The sequence below is a fragment of the Physcomitrium patens genome, chromosome 6, assembly GCF_059467195.1.
Source record: "Physcomitrium patens ecotype Gransden chromosome 6, ASM5946719v1, whole genome shotgun sequence".
In the NCBI taxonomy this organism is placed as follows: domain Eukaryota; kingdom Viridiplantae; phylum Streptophyta; class Bryopsida; order Funariales; family Funariaceae; genus Physcomitrium; species Physcomitrium patens.
The window spans coordinates 5,603,303-5,610,927 of NC_143415.1; the positions used below are offsets into that span (position 1 = coordinate 5,603,303).

Consider the following 7,625-nt stretch of genomic DNA (forward strand, 5'->3'; position numbering starts at 1 on the left):
CGCCCATCATGTGGCCAGAAATCAATGCAATTTAGGGTTTCAGTATTTAATAGGAAAAAAAGTATGAGTAGCAGATCCTTGATTGTTGTGAGAATAAGACAAAGTGCAGAAGAGTAAGCAGGGGTAAAGTTTTTTTAAAATAAAATACAAAAAAAGAAATGTTGTAATAATTATAATTGAATAAGTAAGTAAATGAAAAATAAATACTTGGAAAGAACATGGATTGAATTGTTCCACCTTTTGAGGGAAACACAAGAGTGATTTTTAGCAATTTTTTGCTGAGGTGGTAGTTGAGCACTCCTCTGACTGAATGAAAGTTTCCTAACCTCTATCAAAGTTGGGGAGGATACTTGTAGGCAGTGGTGGAAGGAAAAGTTTGGAGAAATTAAAAATTAAAAATTAAAACCACAAAAACAAAAACAAAATGACTGACTTTACCAGAAAGGTGATTGATTTGAGAAAAGGGATTCTTTTTACCCTGTCTACCCCTTTTTGATTTTTCTGGGTCTCTTTGATTCTTTCATTCTTAGTGTTGTGTCTATGTGTAAAACAGATGATACATTCATGAGTTGCAAGTCAAATGGCTCAATCAAAATCTCACAAATTAAAAAAATCTGGCCAGGATTTTACTCCACAAGACTCAATAAAATTTTCCTTTATTCATTATAATTTTCATTCTTAAACTTGGTACATGAGGGGATTACTTGTTGGAAATGGTGTTTTTCCAGACATGAAAGAACAAGATACAGAATATATGTATATATATATATATATATATATGTGTGTGTGTGTGTGTGTGTGTGTGCACATACAATCATGTATACAGACACACATACAGTTATTGAAAATCACTTTATACATGATTGAATGATTGCAATCTGAATGTAGTCAATGACTGTAGTAGAACTCAGAATAAATCAAACAAATCTTCCAAAAGAGATGTGATTTTAAACAGGATATGTGATTCAAAACATTAACTAACTATTCACATTCACCATGTTGAGTTCCTACTAAAAGAACAAAATTTCAAATGCAATGATCAAACCTGCAGTCTCTTAATGTGAAGCATAGTAGAAGTGAACATATTATGACCTCAAGTTCCAAAAAAATATAATAAACATCTATCTATATGTATGTACATGTAGTCCAAGCAATAGTTGTTTGCTCTGAAGCTTCAAAATGGGCCACAAAGTATTGAGAGCTGGTGGAAGGGTCTTTTCAGATGGCTTGCCAAGTAGAATCATTATGGTGGCTAAAGGAGACATGTGGAACTTTAGGTAGGGATACTTTCTAATGAGGTTGTTTGAAAGCAATTTGTTGCAACATGTTTGAGCACCCACGAAAAAAAAAATGAAAAAAAAAAAAAAAAAACACAAAAACACAAAAACACAAAACAAAACAAAACAAAATAATCTGTTGAAGAAATGTTCACCCTATAGCCAATGGATATTTTTCATCCAGGTTTTTTCACAACCTGTGAAAGCCCTTCCTCTGATAATAGGAGGCAACTGATCATTTAATTAATAATAAATAAATAATAATAATAATAATAATAAACATTAATGGGATTTGTTGGTGTGGGTACAGCACATCTTGAGTTACCTCTTCTGGTACTGAAGACAAGGCAGCATGGTTTGACTTGAAACTTGTGACAGGAGTGTCAAATGATGCAGACACATATACATGTAGTGTGCTTGTGGGATTAAACTCTGCCCTATTCAATACACACACTCACACACACATGGAGAATGAGCAAGACAGACAGACAGACAGACACACACACACACACACACACACACACCCTGAGAGAAGTTTGTTGTAGCCTTCAATTGAAGCAGGATTTGGGAGGGGGCACAGTATCCCATGCCTTTAAACCCCCCAAATGAGGCTTTTTGTAACCTCCGCCTTTCAGCATTGAAGTTGCCTGTGCAGTAGAGGCAGAGCATGCAATGTCAGTCAGTCTCAGGGTAAAGAAGCCCCTTGGTTGCAGCACCCCCCCCCCCCTCTCCCCCCTGCCATGGAAAAACAGCAATAAAAACACACCACCCACATGAAACCCGAATTTGTCCAAACTGACATGTTGCAGTGGATGAGTTTTCAACAGCTTTCATTCTGGTGGGTGGGGTTGAAATATGCGGTTCATTCAGAATAGTTGATTGATGTACAGACCTTGTTGAAGAATTTCTGAGTGCTGTAGAAAAATGTAACCGACATTGGGGACTCATGACTTGAGGCTAGTCAACAGGAGGAGGAAAGTCTCAGGAATCTGGTTCACAAGGGTTTCACAATTTGAATCACTTTAATTTAAAAAAATAACTGAATTAGCATATTATGCAATGAAAAGGAAATTTTTACATAGGGAGTCAATGAGATGTGTGAATGAGATATGCATGAAGTCTTTGAAGCAGTTGACTTATTTATAATTAGTTTTAGGTGTGTCGACCCCTGAAATCACTTCTGGGAAGATGTACTGGGCTACATATTAAAATTGTTTTCTTAACAGAAAGGTAAGGTCCTTGTACCTTGCTACAAGCATTTGGGAACTTTACATTGCATAGATAGATATACTTATATATATAATACAAAACAACTTCATGGGTAACCATAGCACCTGAGATTCAATATATATTTATATTCTTTTATGAAGATTACCCATATAGTCAAAATAATAAATGTTGTAAAGGAGAAGTGAGGTTGATTCAAAAGCTTGAACCAGGAGGCCCAAAGTGATGATATTTATCTATTCCCATTGACATCTAAATGTGCATTTGCTCATACTTGCAGTCACCCCTGAAATCATCATGGGTCCATAAGTTTAATGGAATTTGGTGAAAATGATTATGAGAAGTTGAGTTTCAAAATCTGAAAGTGTATGTGTAAATGTATGTATATATATATATATATATTCATGAATTTGAAATCTTACATTGTGGCCAAGTTTATCTTTGAACACTAGCTCCAACAATTTTCTTTTCTTTTCAGAATTATCAAAATTGTAAGTGGTTTGAAACAAATTCCTTTTTTATTTTTATGTTTACTTCTTCCTCTTATCGTTGATTCCATCTGAGATCCACATGAGGGATGAAGAGAAGCCACAGGTCACAACCCCATTGGTGGAACAAGAACAAAAGATTCTTTTATTCCATTATTGTTCCCCACATGAAACAATGCAAAAATGCTTTGGGTCTGTACAACACATTGTGTGTTGACCTAAAAGGCCTTTTTAGAATGCAGTCCAAGAGTTGCTTGCTCTCTTGCTCCCAGAGGTGCCTTGAAAGTGAAGCATGAAAAGAAAACAAAGCAAAATAAAGAGTTGGAGCTTCAAACAAGGAGGAAAAATGGGAAAAAATAAAATAAAATAAAATAAGAAATCCTTACATGAATAGTAATAAAGCTAGATAATAGAGACCTTTTTACAAATGTGTGCTCACTGCAAACAGAAGAGGAAAAAGAAGACTAAAATGTTATTAAAAAAAATCAAAAATCAAAATCAAAATCAAACAAAGAGAATATGACAGAACATGACATTAGATGAATGCACATTTTGGCCTCTTCTTCCACATCATCACTAATTTTTATTGGCAGAATATTATGAAAAACTCCATTCATATCAATACAAAAACAACAAGAGAGTATAGAAGAGAATAAATATGGGTTTTAATGTATGACAGCCTTCCATTCCTTCCTTCTGTGTAACATGTTTGAAGCAAGTACTTTAGTGTTTTGGTGTCTATTACTCAAGGAAAACCCATGAACTTCCATGAATAATATTTATTCAAGTATAGCTCATTAAAGTAACACATCATGATGTTCTGGTGAATGTTAAAAACAAAAGAGTATAGGAAATTTATCTACCCAATAAAGTGGAATAAGTATAAGTTGAATTAATTGAAATCTTAACTACAAAGTCAATTCCATTCCAAATAGTGGTTTGAAATTCGAAGTCCATAATTAGTCATACTTTTAAGTCTGGTTTATAAAAGAACTTTAGGTTTTAAGCTAGATTTTTATTACAAGTCCTGTAACGATTCTAATTTTTTTTAAAAAAAAATACTTGATAATCCAAAATTTTATCAAAATTTTAAGGAAACTGTTAGGTGGACACCCTTTTGTGCCATGCACTCTCATACTTACACAAAAAAAATCTTAATAACACTTAAAGAATTTAGTATAAGTTTACAACAGAAGATTTGTATGCAAAGGTTTTTGATTTATGGTTTTTTTTTTTTTTTTTTTTTTTTTTTCTTGTAATTTTTTTCTTTTTGTTGATTAAATTTTAAATGATTCATAATATATTTCTTGAAATTATTTTATTCACTTGAAAATCTTATTAATTTTATTTAGAGAATCTTTTATTGTAAACTTACCCTAAAACTTATTTGTGTAAATAACAGTTTTATTATATGTATGCAGAGGTGCCTGGCACATGAGGTGTCCTCCTACTAGTTTCGAATTTTAAATATAAATACTAATTTTAAATCCTAATTTTAAACCAACTCAATTTTAACAAAATAACTCTAGTCTTATTAAAATCCCAACTTTCTAATAAACATAACATTAAAATAGTCATATATTATTGAACACATTGTTAATTTCCGAGCAATGTTAATCATTCAACTATTTCAACATCCAAAAGGATTTAGCTCAATAAAAATATTAGTTCTACTAGCAGCTTAATCCTACAACAATTATAATCTTACATATTGTTCAAATTCCATGATTTTTTTAATTATTATTTTGCAATAAACGTTTTCAAATATTGACACTTAAATTAGTATAAAAAAACCTAAAATATTAATTTTGTAACATGATTAGAATATTCCTAATTTTAAGTAAACCCAAAATTTTATATAAACTTGATGTTACAGAAACTCTAAATCCATCTATATTTCAGCTGTAAAAAAATCCGTAAGCTTTACATAGAAATAGTTTAAACACTACTACTTTAGGAGTTAAAATTTTTAAATTAATTTCGTTTAGTAAAATTAAAATATACACGATTTAATTCAAAAAAATAATTAAATTTTGTGTAGGACATATATATATGTATATATATATATATATATATTCACACACATAATTTTGAAAATAAACTTATTTTGATACTTACAACATTGAATAGACAGGGTTATGGAAACAACATAGAACGTCAGATCATTTTCATTTTAATATATTTATAATAGGTACTATTTCTTATAAAGTAACACATTTGTGAGATGTTGGAAGTAAATTGAAAAAATGTAAAAATCATCTGTCTTTAGTGCATATTTTTCTATAAATATGATTTATTTTTGAAATCCGAGGGAGATATTCGAGGCGCTCTAACACACTGCAAAGTCATTTCAAAACATAATTTTGCTGTACCACAAAATGCCTTCAAAGTGACACCGGGTGCCAAAGGCCAGCAGAAGTACCCAAAGTCATCTCGGTGAACGGTGCCCGTGGAAGGCACCCACCACCGCGGGATAGAGAATGACCACGACACTTCCTCAGAGGTCAGCATCTGGTGGCCCTTCCAGCCACGCCCATTGCAAACCCTATTCACACCTACCGATGTTGTCAAGTCACTCACCCAAAGGGGGCGGAGGTGTGAACGGTGACCCAAGGGATTTTCTAAGGGAGCCTCCAGGAAGGGAAGGGAGATGTGAAATGCAAGCCAAGATGGGCCTCAGAGGATTGACCTTGACCGTTCCATGGAGTGGAACCCCCCCCCCTGGTGGATAGTGATCCCCTTGAGCTGGATTTCTGGCTTGGAACCGTCTCCCAGTACAAGTTAAGGTTTTTTTCTTTTCTATTATCTTCTTTTAAATTTTTCTTTTACTTTTACTTTTTTGGTGAGCATGGTACAGACATGCCAGGGGCCTGACAAGACCCCCTCTTCATTTTGACATCCACCAGGGGGGGCTCTCGGCTTTCAAAAGGCTTGGTGATGGCCATGGTGTCCTTGGGCTGCCCTACTTTAAAAGCTAATGTGACACATCCCACACTCGGTGTCTGTTTTGCCCATCCTCTAAGTGGGTGCGTCCTTTAGGGTTAATAGGATGTAAGGGGTTTGTGTGATTGAAAATGGCCTCCTTCTCCCCATGTACAAGAAAGAAGAAAAAGATATAGGTGGGGCCCCCTCAACAAGGGAATGCTAGTTTCCGTCAATGCAAGAGATTATTTTAAAAAACATAATGAAAATTTTGGTGATGTTGCTACTATGTTCATTTGATGTGGATTGCATTGAAATGTGGGTTACATGAGTTGTAAGTACATGAAATCATGTGTTTATTGAACGTTATTTTTCTATTGATGTTACATCACAAACAAGAAAAAGAAAAGAAATTAAAATGCATAATAAAGTGGTACTTGAGATTTCTATGGGTTCTCCCAGTGTATCTAATAAAAAAGAACAATCTAATAAAGTAAAGTCCTTAACAAAATGTTTGAAATTGTGATAAAATGGGATAGTATATTCAAATTAATTAGGTTTCACTTTTTTCCTTTTTTTTTTCTCATGTGTTATCTAGGAGAAGAGAATGGGGCAACTGTGTCTGACTGACAGCAGCACTACCATAATGAATGAATGAATGGATGTTGCATAACTCTTATACTCTTTTATATGTACCTATATATATATATATATATATATATATCTATAATTTAAAGCATGATTTTGTAAGATTATATTAATTTCAGTGATAATAATATACTAAATCTAATAAAATTATATTAAAAATAATTATAATTTTACATAACTAAATTGACCCAAACAAATATATTATTTAAATACTATATATTTTAGAGTAATTATCTAGGATGATGTGGTTTTAAAGGTAATAATATTACAAAAATTCTTTGGTCAATTTAAGAATTACCTCTCTCTATATATGTACATACATACATATAAAAGAACATCATAGAAAATGAATGAATCAATCAGTCAATCAATAGATCAATTTTTACTAATTTTTAATTACTTGTTTCAAATTGAAACTAAGTTCTATCTAAGATATTCAAATGAATGTTATAATTTGAAGATATCTTAAAGAATCTTGGATTAGTTTCATTAGATCTTCTAAAATATTTTAAAATTTTCTAAAACAACATGTATTGTATTTTAAGATTTTAATTTCTTCTACTAATATTGAGATGAATACAATGTATTATAAATTTCCAAATTTCCTTTCAACTATGTAGGATTTATATTCTTTGTTTACATTTAAAAATAAAATAAAAAAATTGTAAATTTTATAGAATTCTTGAGATAAATTTTATAGAATACTATAAAATTTAGGATTTTTTTTATTTTATTTTTAAATGTAAACAAAGAAGATAAATAATTGTGAATTTATACATGAAGCATTTTAATCTTCCCAACACAAATTGTGAATTTATACAAGTATTACCTTGTTTCTAGTTCTCGTTAATTACTTTTCTAATTGACCTTCTTGTTTCTTTTAAATTATTTTGTAACTCTGATTTTTTGTCATTAATTACTTAAAGTACCGGAAAAACCTAAGTTCTTGGCTGTATTACTAATCTTATTGCTAGTTTTGATTTTTCATTAAAAACATTATTTATCATTTTTATTTTTTGGTTGTACATAACCTGTGTGTGTGTGTATATATATATATATATAT

The 7,625-nt window shown here is 31.6% G+C and overlaps 1 long non-coding RNA gene across 3 annotated transcripts; it reads right to left on the reverse strand.

Moving 5' to 3' along the window:
• Positions 1-1,665: 1,665 nt before the first annotated feature.
• LOC141045545 (uncharacterized) lies at positions 1,666-4,945 on the reverse strand. 3 transcript variants are annotated; one of them, XR_012217756.2, is made up of 6 exons: positions 3,856-4,945; positions 3,379-3,430; positions 2,927-3,063; positions 2,653-2,790; positions 2,170-2,266; positions 1,666-1,924 (listed from the first exon to the last, which is right to left on the reverse strand). It is a non-coding gene; the product is annotated as an uncharacterized LOC141045545 (long non-coding RNA). The 3 variants fall into 3 exon arrangements; XR_016503241.1 differs by lacking the exon at positions 3,856-4,945 and having other exon boundaries at positions 3,379-3,848; XR_016503240.1 differs by lacking the exon at positions 3,856-4,945 and having other exon boundaries at positions 2,927-3,848.
• Positions 4,946-7,625: the final 2,680 nt, after the last annotated feature.